This window comes from Protopterus annectens, chromosome 7.part0 (genome assembly GCF_019279795.1).
Source record: "Protopterus annectens isolate FY-2018-M chromosome 7.part0, PAN1.0, whole genome shotgun sequence".
Lineage (NCBI taxonomy): Eukaryota > Metazoa > Chordata > Ceratodontiformes > Protopteridae > Protopterus > Protopterus annectens.
Window position 1 is genome coordinate 224664903 of NC_056739.1, and position 14130 is coordinate 224679032.

General features: G+C 41.2%; 1 protein-coding gene across 1 annotated transcript in view; it reads left to right on the forward strand.

Annotated features, from left to right (window-relative positions):
• The window catches only part of TRIM33 (tripartite motif containing 33), a gene marked incomplete in the record, with an annotated part of 2559229 nt that overhangs the window by 1863007 nt on the left and 682092 nt on the right, over positions 1–14130 (forward strand).

The following is a 14130-nucleotide window of genomic DNA, read 5'->3' on the forward strand; positions in this document are numbered from 1 at the left end:
AATTCATAAACTCCAATGCCATGGAACAACTTATCCACACCTCCACCAGGGGCAACAATATCCTAGATCTAGTCATTACCAGCATGAGTGACCGGTGTTCCACACCTGAAGTCAATGCCTCATTGGTCTGATCCAACCATAAGCTAATTACCCTAGATATCCACATCCTGCCCCCATTAAGGAAACCATGGTAAAAAATTTCTCCAAAGCCAACTTCATGCTTCTTAAGACAGAAGTGGTGAACTTCATATCACCCATGCAGATGGACGATACAGTTACGACTACTGAATCCTACACAGTTGCACTTTCTAAGCACTTGCATGAGTGCATGGATCGTGCTATCCCAAACAGAACCACGATGCTGTCCTCCAAATAAAGGAAGCCAATCTGGTGGTCCCCTGCCATAAACAAACTGTACAACAGAAGGAAGAAACTGTTGCAAAAGAGAGTAAAATCCCATGAGTGGAGGAGCTCCGTGGTCAGCCTCAGTAAGAAGCTGCAATCCCTGATAAAATCCTCCAAAGCTAGTTACGAAAGCAAAATCACCACTGATTCTAAAGACAACCACAAGGCATTCTATAGCTATGTCAAGAATCTCAATGGCAACACTCAGATCTGCTCCGAGTTACAGCACAATGGCACTAAATCTACAGACCCAACTGATATTGCCAACATCCTGGCAGATAGTCAGTGCTAACTTTACCCCCCCTCTCACCCCCTAAAGAGCCCATCTCTATACCGGAAGAATGTAAAGTTCCTGTAATCACGGCTACACAGGTAAAAACCACACTCTCCAAAGCCAAGAATACAGCATACATGGGACCAGACAACATTCCAGGCTGTGTTCTACACGAACTACAGAACGAAATGGCACCCCACCTAAGTACCATGTTCAATCATAGCCTCACCTCAGGCTTTGTGCCTGCTGAATGGCGCACAGCAATGGTTATCCCACTCCACAAGGGGGGAGCCACCACGGACCCCCGAAACTACTGCCCCATTAGCCTGATGAGCCTAGTCTGCAACGCCATGGAACGTATCCTCATGGAACTTATAAACAGAGACATTGGTAATCCCCAAACTTTGGACCCCACCCAGTTCGGGTTTGTAAAAGGCAGATCATGTCTCCTAACCCTGATAGAATTCTTTGAAGCAGTCACCAAAGCCGTAAACAAGGGTAAAGTGGTTCACACAGCCTGTCTAGATCTTGCCAAGGCTTTTGACACCATCCCCCACTCTGGAATTATAGATAAACTCACTAAACTAGGTAGAAATCCCTATGTCACAAGATGGGTTGCCAACTGGCTCACTGACAGAACCCACACTGTGAAAGTAGCAGACTCCAAATCCGACTTCAGACCAATGACAAGTGGAGTACCACAGGGTTCAGTCCTGGGTCCTCTCCTGTTTGGTATCTACTTGTCTGAAGTACAGGCTAACACAGAAGGTCTTTGACTAACAAAGTTCGCAGATGACTGCAAACTAGGAGCCATAATCGAAACTCCTAACGATGTGGACATCCTACAAAAGGGCCTCACTGAGACAGATGCCTGGTGTCAAAGCCATGGCCTCAAGCTAAATGCGAAAAAGTGCATTGTCATCCCCTTTGTTAAAAACTTTGTACCTATGAACTACAGCATAGGCGGTAGTATACTTAACACCGAAAGTGTGATGAGACCTTGGGACACAGGTGGACAGTAGTGTCTCCTTTGATAGTCACATTGCCACAGTAGTTAGGAAATCCTTCTACGTGGAACACCTAATCGCAAAAGGTTTCTCATCCAGAAAAAAAGGTCATTGTTCCCCTCTACTCATCACTCATTAGACCCATTATAGAGTACAACACCCCTTTTGGTATGTACCTCACAAGACATCTACAACAAGTGGAAAGGCCGTAGAAGTACCTCACAAAGAGGATTATCGGCCTCAAACAGATGCCCTACGCAGACATCTCAAAAAAACTCCAGCTTTACTCCGTCGCATATCGCCTACTCAGAGGTGATCTCTGCCTAACATACAAAGCTATGTCAAACCCAGAGCTGTTGGACATGCTCCACTTAAAGAAATCCCAATCCCTCCGAGCTACACACTCTAGGGACCTAAACCTTGTCACCACAATAAACAGAACATGCCGGAGGGATAGATTCCTGTCCCAGAGACTTCCCATACTCTGGAATAAACTACCTATCTATATCAAAGATCCTCGTTAGCACTCTTCAAGAACAATCGTGATGATTGGATGGGAAATAGGAAATTCACCCCAGGGATCACCTCTGTGGCTCTGCTCGACAGTGGCACAGGAAAATCATTTTCTTGGGTGGCAAAAGCCAGGGTACTTTTTTGGCTGGGCTTGTATAGGCCACAGGGCTGATAGCTTAGTACCTACCTATGAAGACCCACCCCACATGGGATAAGACCACATTCAACCAGGGCTGCATCTACCTCTACAGCCTGATTTGAAGAAGTCAGTCAGGTTCAGGAGATAAAAATCGGCCCTTCACGAACTCAAACTGGGTGCGGTCCAGTGTTTGAAGGTTGACAGAGTCTTTGTTTATAAGTTCCATGATAATCCGTTCCGTGGGCAATGCAAATTGGGCTGGTCAGACCGATGAGGCATTAGTTCCCAGGATCCAAGGTGGATCCCCCCTTGTGGAGTGGGATTAACTGTAGCTGTGCGCCATTTAGTGGGCACAAAGCCTGAGGTGAGGCTATGATTAAACATAGCACTTAGGTGAGATGCCAGTACATTTTGTAGTTCATGTTATACACAGCCCGGGATGTCGTCTGGTCCCATGGATGCTGTATTCTTAGCTTTGGAGAGTGCGGTTTTTACCTCTGTGGCCGTTGTTACTGGAATTTGGCAGTCTCTTGGTATTGAGATGGGCCCTTTAGGTGGTGAGAGGGGGGTGAAGCTGGCACTGATTTGATCTGCCAGGATATTGGCAATATCCTTGGGATCAGTATATTTATTGCCATTCTGTTGTAGCTCAGAGCAGGTCTGAGCATTACCATTTAGATTCTTGACATAGCTATAGAATGCCTTGTGGTTGTCTTTGGAATCTTTGGCAATTTTATTTTCGTAACTAGCTTTGGAGGCTTTTATGAGGGAGCTCAGCTTCTTACTGAGGCTGGTAAGGGAGTTTTTTGCATCCTGGGATTTTCCTCTTCAGCAACAGTTTCTTCCTTTTGTTGTAAAGTTTGTTTATGGCAGGGGACCACCAGATTGACTTCCTTTTTTGGTTCTTTTTGGGATGGCACGATTCATGCACAAGTGGATATGCTCGTACAGTTCCTTAGTGTAGGATTCAGCAGTTGAACCTTCAGTTCCCGTCTGCATGGGTGTCATGAAGTTTGTCACTTCTGACTTGAGCAGCATGAAGTTGGCTTTGGAGAAGTTTTTTTTTACAGAGGTTTCCTTACTGCGTGGTAGGGGGGGATGTGGATGTCAAGGGTGATTAGCTTATGGTCAGATCTAACCAATGAGGGGGTGACCATAGGTGTGAAGCATTGATTTTCCATGTTGATAATGACCAGGTCTAGGATATTTGGAGCCCCTGATGGGACTATGGATTAGTTCATCCAGGGCATTGGAATTTATGAATTCCAAGAACCGTTGGGCAGAGGTGTTGGTACATGAGTAGTTTTCCCAGTTAATGGTAGGGTACTTTAAATCACCCAGTATTAGGGTGTTTGGTTGTATCTTAATATTTTCCAGTATGTTTAGAAAGGTGTAGTGAGAATCATGGGGCACAGTGGGGCATCTGTAGCAAGCTACAATTTGGATTGGAGTCTTACCCAGTGTTAGTTGCACCTGGAGAATTTCAGACACATTGTGTTGGGCAACTAGCCTGGTGGTGTGAATATCCTTGAATATGGACACTCCTCCAGCTTTAGTGTTTTGGTCCTGGTTTGGTGGCCGAATGTGTGGTAAGAGTTGTAGCCTAGTATTGCAGGGGGTGCTGTCTGGACCCCTGAACCAGGTGTCCGTTACTGCACAGATGTCAATGTTCTCCATTTTTAGGAGTGCCTTGAGAGAGTGCATTTTGAGGTTTAGACTTCTAGCATTGAGTAGCATTACCTTCAGATTTTGCATGCTTGTACCTGTTACGGTGGTGGTTTTGTCCTTTGAACTTTGCCTAAAAAGGCACTATAGGGGTGGCAAGAGCCTTAGCCAGTAACCTGAATCCCAGGAACGACAGGTGCAGACCATCTCTGGCAAAGCATCGTGGTCTGTCGATCATGTTGTCCCAGGCAGACAGGTACTGGATCCCCTTTGAATGACACCAGAAGCTTAGCCAATTGTTAAAGTCAATCATTTTGTCCATATACTGTGGTATCATTCTGGGCGAAGGCAGGATGCTACTCAGGGCTAGGGTCATACCTGCATGGGCCACATGATCTGAGAGCTCTTCCATGTTTCTTTTCACGTAGTCCAGGGATATAAGTCTCAAGTCATTCACTCCAACATGGACAATGACAGAGTCATATTTGTACTTGTGGAGTGACTGGAGTGCATGCGTTATGTGGTGGATCCTGGCACCTGACAGGCAGCTGACTGTAATTTTCTCCTTGTTCAGCCTGGTGTGTGGGACATTAGTTTGCCTGACTATAGTCACCTATGACTAAAGTGTTGGGTGCGTTGTCCTGCCTTAGGGGGTGTTGTTGGGTGACACTTTGGTTGTGATTGGTGTTTGAGTTTCAGCTTCAGAGGTCCTTGTTGCTTGGGCAGGTTACTGTTAAGAGCCTCCACATATGAGGGTTTAGTGTTACTATGTGAGGGTGTTGGTGGTGGTGTGGGTTTAGAAGGGCTATGTGGTGCTTGAGGTGTAGTGCAGGTGTTAACCTTCTCCTCTTGACTGTCTAGCACAATCTTGGGTGGAAAGAACTTTGCTATCAGTTTGGCTATGCAAGTGCATCTCTCACAGGTTGTAGTGTTGGGTTGTAGGAGGAGAGGGTTGTTAGTGCACATGAGGCATTTGCTCAGTATGCCCAGATTTCAACAGGTGAACAGGAGGAATCACCGTAAGCGGACCCTTGACATTCCTGGTTTGATACTTTTTTTTTGTAAAGTACGAGAGCTGTTTTCCCTTACCTTAGCAAGGTACTTTGCAATTATAGGCTGTTTAGTGCCTACGATTAATTTCTCATTAACAAGGAGAGTTGAGTGCATGTATTACTTTAAGGCTTCCTAGTGCTTTCCAGCAGGTTTTAGTGCAAGTGCTAGTCACAGGGATTCTTAAAGGTAAGATGAAAAAAACAATTGTTTATCCTAAACACTGCAATGTGCACTAGAGGAGTTAGATGCGAAAGTAGCTAACTTAATTTTACCTGTCTAAAAAGTTAAGTTTTAGTGGAGAGTCACTATTTTTAAAACAGCAAGATAGATTGAAAGGGGGTGGTCACTTTTGTATTCTGGTACTGTGGAATACAGTAGGATGGCCAATAAATTTAAATAGTTGAAGGGGAGTGATTTCACAAAATAATTTTGCGCTTACTCACATCAGCCAGTAAAAGCAGAGAGGAAATGAGATATATGGTGAAATTAACATAAGGGGCAGGCAACTAGAAAGGCAGTGGTGTTTAAGAACACAGCAGTAACCGGGTGGGAGGGTTGAGAAAACAAATTCTGCCCGACTCACAAGGGACATAGCTGTGGTCTCTTCTCAAGTTTTAATATGCAGTTAAAAGCAGAATACAAGTAAAACACAAGGTAAAGAAAACAAATCACAGTACTCAAAATAGAAAAAGGAAATAAAGTAATACAAAATACAACAAATAAAATGCAAACTAACCTTTCCCTCACAGCAAAGTGCAGCAGAGTCTGAGTGAGCCTTTCTAGTAAAGCTTGTAATGTTTGTCTTCTGACTTGATTCAGCTCTGATGACGTTTTAATAAATAACAGAACAAAAGTGCTTAGCTGTTAAAACATCGGTAGGCATTTGTATATGGGTTGCAACTTCCACAAGATGTTTTGGAGTTTGTTGATAAATATATGACCGACCGGTGTATGAGTGGAGGGATGAAAAACAGCTTTTCACTGTTGTATCTTTCTGCCCACATCCATTTTCAACAGCTTCCAGTTTCTTAATGTTTGTATTTTCTTCTGTTTAGTGTCTTCCAATATATTGTTAGCTGCTATAACAGAATCCTTTCAATTTATACACTTGAATATTATGCCCCTTAATTGTTTACTAAGTTAAATTTTTGTTTTATATTTGTTTATTTTATATCACATAAATACTTGAAACTGTCTGAAAATGTTCCACTGCACCAAGATGTTCTTTTCTGCATTTATCTAGTACAAAATATCTGCAAATAGGGCTAAATGTTTTGATCACATACTAGTTAAATTCTTGAGTTTGTGAATCTCTTATTTTGTATGCTAATGGCTTTAAATATAAAGCAAATAAAGGAGAAAGAGGTCATACCTTACTGGTTCCTCACTTCAGAGAATTTGTGAGAGGAGAGACCTCTCATCATAACTCTTGCCTCCAATTGTTCATTAATTTCCCTTATTTAATACTGTTCTATTAAAGAACACAAATTTACTGTTGTCCTGCTTTTAAAATCCTAGCTGACTTTGAGTGCTTTACATACATAAATACAGATATTTCAAGCAGTGGCAGTAATGCCCTTTTAGCCTGCCCATGTAACAAAACAGTCATTCCCATAGTAAGAGTCATGGCTGTTTTTAAACTATCTAAACCTAGTGCTTGCTTTAATGTAATTTGGTATTCTATTCCATGCATCAGCTACTCAGAACTGATCAGTACACTTCATTCTTGTGATAACGTCTACATAGGTTGACTGATGATTCTCCACTAATGTTTGATAATCCCAAACATTCCCAGAGGTGGTTGACTCTACATGCCACATATGCCTGCCTTATCTGCATCCAGATTCACCAACAGTAGCAGTATTTTCTTACATTCCACTTCCCTCTGTGATCATTGTTTTTTATTGTCAGATTTGTGCCTCCTCAAAACTACATTGGTTCGTATCTGTCAATTTTGACAGCATCTTTGCCCTTCTGTTCGCTAATTTAGACATGAACATTGGATGATCATGCTTTAAAATCAAAATGGATGCATATGATTCTGGTTTTGGATGGTCTTTACCCTGTTTTGCTAATACAGCCACCAGTCATCTTCTGAGGAACTTGACCTCCCCCTTTTTTATTTAATATTGTTGAAGCTTTCCAGATATTCCACTCATCGGGTTAACATTCACATTTCCACAGGAGTACCATCTGTCCCAGGAGATTTCCTGTTTAAGAGGAAGACATTAAAAACAACAATAGATAGCTATTAAATGTCAAGTTTCATCTTCCTTTGACCTTGGCATAACTGAGTCTTCAGTAAATATTTCCATTTCTGCCTCACTTCTCCTTTCCTCTGCTTTTTGCCAAGTGTCTTAATATTTCCAGAGTACTAAACATAACATCCTTAGGATCTTTAGTTATTTTTTCTTATTATAGGCTCCCTGTGTTTGGCTACAACTCTTAATGCATTTTGTTGCCTAAGTTGTGCTTCAAGATTTTGCACTCTAGTTGGCAAAAAGTTGCTTAATAGCAATCTTCAAAAAAAAAAAAAAAAATGCACACAAGGGAGGGGAAAACTGCAGATAAAGCTATAAGAGCTTAGCTAACCTAATGTCTAACTATTTTAACAATGAGATCTCAATAATTTTTAGAAATAGAATAATAGAAAAGTTTTTACTGGCCCGAGCTAGCAAGAACCTCCCATCAGTTGCAGCAGTAAACTAGATCTGGGGTAACTCTAGGTGCATCTTGGGATAGGGACTTGGCCTCGAGCTACTTGAAATACTCGAGCTTTGTAGTAGGCCAATTCGGAGCCAAGGGATCGGCTCTGAACCCAACTCACATGGAACGGTATGGTAAGTACATAACTTCTTTTTATTTTTCCTTGTTGTAGGCTCCCTATGTTTGGCTACAACTCTTAATGCATTTTGTTGCCCGAGTTGTGCTCAAAGATTTTGGACTCTAGTTGGCAAAAAGTTGCTTAATAGTAATCTTTCTGAACTCATGTGTATTATCCAAATACTCCTTTATTTTCCTTTAGGATTCTGCCGTTGGTCCTCTTCTCTTCTGTGGGATTCCCTTTCTGCAATACTTACCCTTTGTCAGCCCTTCTAAATTATTTACTTCCTTCACTTACAGCTTTCTCTGTTTATTCAGCCATGCTTTCAAAGTCATCTTATCCTACTCTGATGCCCTGTTTTAAATAGCTTGTGTTTCCTAAAACTTTTGAATTGTACTCACTATCCAACCATTAAATTCCACGTTTAACAGAAAAGTGGGTAAGTTTCCATGTCATGTTTACAGCTTTATCTTGCAACTTAGTTTTAGTTTTTATTGACTCGTGATCTGATCCATTTATTGAATGGCTCTCGGCTTTCAATTATATGGTGTTGTGAAATATAATTTCTTTGTAGCCTAGCAGAGTTTTGTCTTTGGGAGTATTATGCAAATTACATATTAGTTCCTGCTACTGAATTCACATCTTCCATGTCAGTTACTCTTATGCATGAATACTGAAATCTATCCTCTCTCACGTTTTCCTTTCTTGATCTCCCTTGATTAATTCTGTTACAAGTTAGGTTTCAGTCTGCTTTGCTGAAAGACTGCCTCCCAAAATTATTTATCATTGGACTGGGTTAGTCTCAGTAGGTAAAAGGCTTTTTTCGAGGGAGACCTGACATGGTATTTATACTACTAGGAGAAAGTTGGCTGGGGCATCTGGGAATTTCCCCTACTCTTTTGGTAGGTATCATGAGATATTTTACAGCCACCTGAACTACCAACAACTCAAGCAGATGGGACCTCTGTTTTTGCATCTTATCCAAAGGATGCCATACTTGCACTAGTTTATACCTTACTTAGACATCCTCTGCTGCCACTAACCCCCTGCTGTTACAGACACTTCTCTGAAATTTTCTACTCCTTTGGCTCCTGCTTAAACTTTTATCTTATTTCCCTGCCAACTCATATCTACCTCATTTGCTATCCTACCGCACCTACGCTTACCTCTTCACTTACCCCTACCTTATCAGGCCCCCCCCCACTCTTGAAACTCTTCTCTCATTGCTTATTTTTCCCGCCTATCCCCCTGACCTGTGCCCTTCCCCCTCACCTCTCACATCCCTCCTAAGCAACCTTATAAATATCTCTCCAAACCCCAGGACGCCATCTTTAGTTCTAACCACTGGCTTGGCTGCTGTGCGTTCCCTGTTTGTCTGGGTAGGATTACTAGGGTGAGCTACATGAAAAGATTTTGTTTGTACTTATACTTGTTTTGTGCAATGTTTCCAGGTTATAAATGAAGGATATACTGTAATCCACTTGTTTAAAGGGTGAGCTACATGAAAAGATTTACTTTGTAATTATTCTTGTATTGTGCATTTTTCGGGTTATAAACGAAGGATATACTATAAGCTACTTGTTTAAAGAACGCGATACTGTTTTCAGCGTCATACTGGGACGGCGATTCTGCTTCCCCATGCCTTTTCAATAAGATAACAAGTATGCGTTAAACACCACGTTTTGAGTCTAACTTACAGTGCAAATTGATAGTATACTCCACTGTGGATGTCCCGTACATTGTTTCATAGCACATACATAACAAGACTGCATTATAGGCAACGGTTATTTTATTGTTGATAAATACTGTCTTTATACTAAGTATTTACGATAGTTGCCTAAGGCTAAGCAGTGTTTTCCGCTCTATACCTCCCTGCCGGACTAGTATTCAACTGCATTTACCCATAGTATATTAGTACTTACTATTACTTTTTCAATGTTATTACTGCATTTCTGAAATGCCACACATTGCTTAAGCAACAATAGCGTTGCTGCATATATGTATAGCCTCAGGCTTACCAACTAGTTTTTGTGCCTTTGTAAATCTACTTCATTACATAGATGCCTCGCTTTGTTTAAATGCCTCGGTAGCGTTACTGCATACATAGGCACAGACCTAACCACTAGTTTATTTGCACCTTTATAAAGCAGGGAACTTGTAATGTTTAATCTAACATAGTACTCTGAGTTTTTCGCTGTGGTATTTAATCTTTAAAGGGGTCTGTTTTAGCGTACTACGCTAGTTACCTGGCTTTCTTAACATCGCTCAACAGTAGCGTTTAGCGATACTACATTGGAATGTAACACTGAATCCAGCGCTCCTAACTGTGTAACATATTTAACTAGGAATGTGCATATACAAACTGCTTTTTCATCTATGTAAGTCCTGGCATTCTAGACGCATTTGTAAACCATCTTATTTTGTACTTTTGTGATATTTACAATTTATCTTGTACTTTTGTGATATTTACATACACCTTCTTATTCTCTCCTCACCATCTCTCTCTCTTTAACAGACACTCTTTACCCTCTATCGGGACCCAGCTTTACCTTAAAAGGAATCCTTGCCCTCCTTGGAAAACCTGAACTTTATCCAGTAATCCCCTCCAAGACATTAGTCGGGGACATCTGCCTAAAACTAAAGGAAAGACTGCCAAAGTATGTGGAAGCTATATGTTAGACCTTAGATATTCTATCTGTGTGCCTAGCCTACCTACCTGCCCTGAACCAGCAGCAGCCATCACCAGTTCACTACATCTTTCTAACCAGACCCTCTTTCAGACACAGTCACTACTACCACTGATTTTCTTATCTCTTCTCTCTCCATACTGCTCTTGTCTTTCTAACTTTTACTCCTTTCTTTATCCCATCACTAAACCTCTGACAACTACGTGGCTCCCCTCTACCTCTTTGTTTTTCATTCACTGGCTCTTTCCTAACCTATTCTAACTTTACTACCCTTCTACCACGATCTTTCCTCTATTTTATATATTTTTTCTTTCCCCTGGCCAAACTACCCCCTACAATAACCTGTCTACTGCATAACTGCTCTAACTATACCTAGTTACTCCTATCTATAATTCTACCCGCTTTACCTTACCTACTGTTATTCCACCTGATTGTTTCTTCTCTGAAATTTTCTACTCCTTTGGCTCTTCCCGCTCCGTTCGCCCTGCAGGCTCACTACGCTCCCCTCCCTGCCCCCAAATCCCACCCGCCCCTGGGACCTCTACATTTATACCTACATAACCACTCCCCTCAAAACCTGAACCAACCATAATTATTTCCCCTCTCCACCCACTCTACAACTGGCTCCTCCCTTATCCACCTATTACTACAACAAACACATATCTATTATACACACTCATCTCAACTCAGCATGACCTACACTTGCCTTCCTCTCCTACTACTAACTCTTTTAACCTTCCTCTCCTCTTCCTATCTTATTACCTATTATGAACAACCTTTACATCCCACTTTTTACATCCCTCAAAAACACACTCTATCTTCCCCCCCAACTATACTTACAACCCATCTCTGTCCCAGATACAGCAACTCATATCTTGAACCCAAATACCATCGTCTCTTTCATATCAAATACCTTACATATATACTTACTAAACATACCTACTGCTTCAAATACTCACAGTTAACTCACCTTATACAAAGATTGTCATTAATTGATGGGGACATACACCCCAATCCAGGCCCAGACACCATTGTACTTGCCCCTAATCCCCAACAAAGATAACTAGGTTTACACCACACACCAAACCTCCCAAATCTCTTTCCATAGCTCATCTTAACATCCGTAGCATATGTAACAAGGTTACTGCTCTACATGCCCTACTAGAAGTCCAACAATTTGACATACTCTGTCTTACTGAAACCTGGCTTAAACCCACAATAAAAGATAATGAAATAATTCCCCCTGGCTATAACATCCTTAGACAAGACCGTCTTAATAAAAAAGGGGGAGGGGTAGCTATACTCTTCAAAACTGGACTAGAAGTAAATAAAACTGTTTATACCCCACCACACAGCAATCATGGTGAAATTCTAATCTCCAAACTCTCCCTCAACACAAACAAAACTATAAACATTATCTGCACCTATCTTCCCCCAGGCAACAATTCCCCTATATTAGAAGATCTTCTAAACTGGTTCTCTATTAATCTCCCTCAAGAAACTATATTACTAGGTGACTTTAACATAGATTGGAATGTTTGCAAACAAACTTATCCATCAACCCCTATCAACCTATATGGATTCCATCAAACCATTCACTCAACTACTAGAACAAATAAAAGCAATAACAAAGAAACCATACTAGACTGGATCTTGACAAATAGTCCCCTACAAAAATACACAACTGGAACCCTCCCAGATGACCTTAGTGACCACTCACTAACATACATTATAAGGCACAAAACACATCTAGAAACACCTCCCCTGATTTGCTTATCTCGCAGCAAAAAACATTTTGACCTCCATCAGTTTCAAAATGAACTTAGCCTAGTTACCTGGTTACTACTAAAGAGTCTCCCAATAGATGACGCTGTTAACCACTTTAATACAACCTTCCTTACTATTCTTGATCGGCATGCCCCTTTACGTTCTATACGCACAAAAAGTAAGACAGCTCAATGGCTTACAAGCAACACTAAACAACTTATCCTTTCTAGGAATAAAGCCTGGAAGAAATGGCGAACCACTAAGGACTCTTTTGATCACCTTAACTTCAAACAAAAAAGAAATATGACCAAACTAGCTATCATACAAGATAAAAAGAACTTTTACACACAACTACAGCAATCCTCCCACCTACAACCAAAGAAATTCTGGAAATCTATTAACTCACTACTATCCCCTGGCAAAGTAGAAACCCCTAGTCCACTAGGCTCCTGCCCAGACTCTCCCTTACAAACAGCAAATGCTTTCAATAACTTTTTTACTTCTACAATACTTAACCTAGCCAACCAACAAAGCCCAGACCCCTCACTACTAGGTAACCCAAGCTGCACACCACCACCATTTCATCTTAAACCCATACCTACTTCCTATATTCGATATCTACTTCAGAAACTCAAACCTTCCACCCCCTCAGCAGACAAATTGCCAGCTGAATATCTTCAGTTAAGTGCTAATGCTATTGCTTACCCTATCTCTATTCTAATAAACAGAACCATAAGAGAAAGTACCATACCTTCACTCTGGAAAATCTCCCACATCATCCCTCACTTCAAAGGTGGCGAATCATTCGAGTATTCTAACTACCGCCCCATAGCACTACTATCTCCTATTGCAAAAATAATGGAGAAATGTATTCACAAACAGTTACTAAATCACCTCCTATCTAATAATCTCCTCGCAAACTGCCAACATGGCTTTCGTCCCTCCCATAGCACCACCTCAGCCTTAGTATCCTTTATCGACTCCATTAATAAAAACCGCAATAACAATCTTCTTACATCAGCATTTTTTGTAGACCTGTCAAAAGCCTTTGACATGGTGAACCACCAACTACTCTTACACCGTTTAAAATCTCTCTCACTCAATAACTTTGCCCTAAGCTGGTTTACTTCATACCTTCATAATCGGAAACAAGCTGTGTTATGGAACAACAATCTTTCAGACCTTCTCCCCACCACTTTAGGAGTCCCCAAGGCTCCATCTTAGGTCCTCTTTTATTTTCCATCTTTATTAATGATCTGCATCTTGCCACTCCTCTAACTACTTGTATTCAGTACGCTGATGATACCACTATCATTTGCTCTGCCACCAACCAAACTGACCTCCACTCCATTACCCAAACAACTTTTACCACCATTGAGCAATGGTTCTCCAATCACTGTCTTCTCTTAAACCCTAAGAAAACTAAACTTCTCCTCTTCCTACCTACACACCTCTCTCCCTCTATCAACTTCACACTTTCTTCAATTAATGGCACCCTTATCTCTCCAGACCAAACTACCAAACTTTTAGGCATAACTATTGACAACCTTCTTAAATTTGACTTCCATATTAACTCAATCATAAAAACAATGAATAGAAAATTAGGTTCTCTCTACAGAATCAAATCTTACTTAACTCCGAAGCTAGAACAACTATAGCTAGAACCCATCTTACCTCTACTCTACTATATGCTTCCCTATATATACTAACCTTTCTAAACATAACATCAACAAGCTTACTGCAGCCTACAACAACATTGCCAGATTTGCCACTGCCTCACCATATAGAACACACCA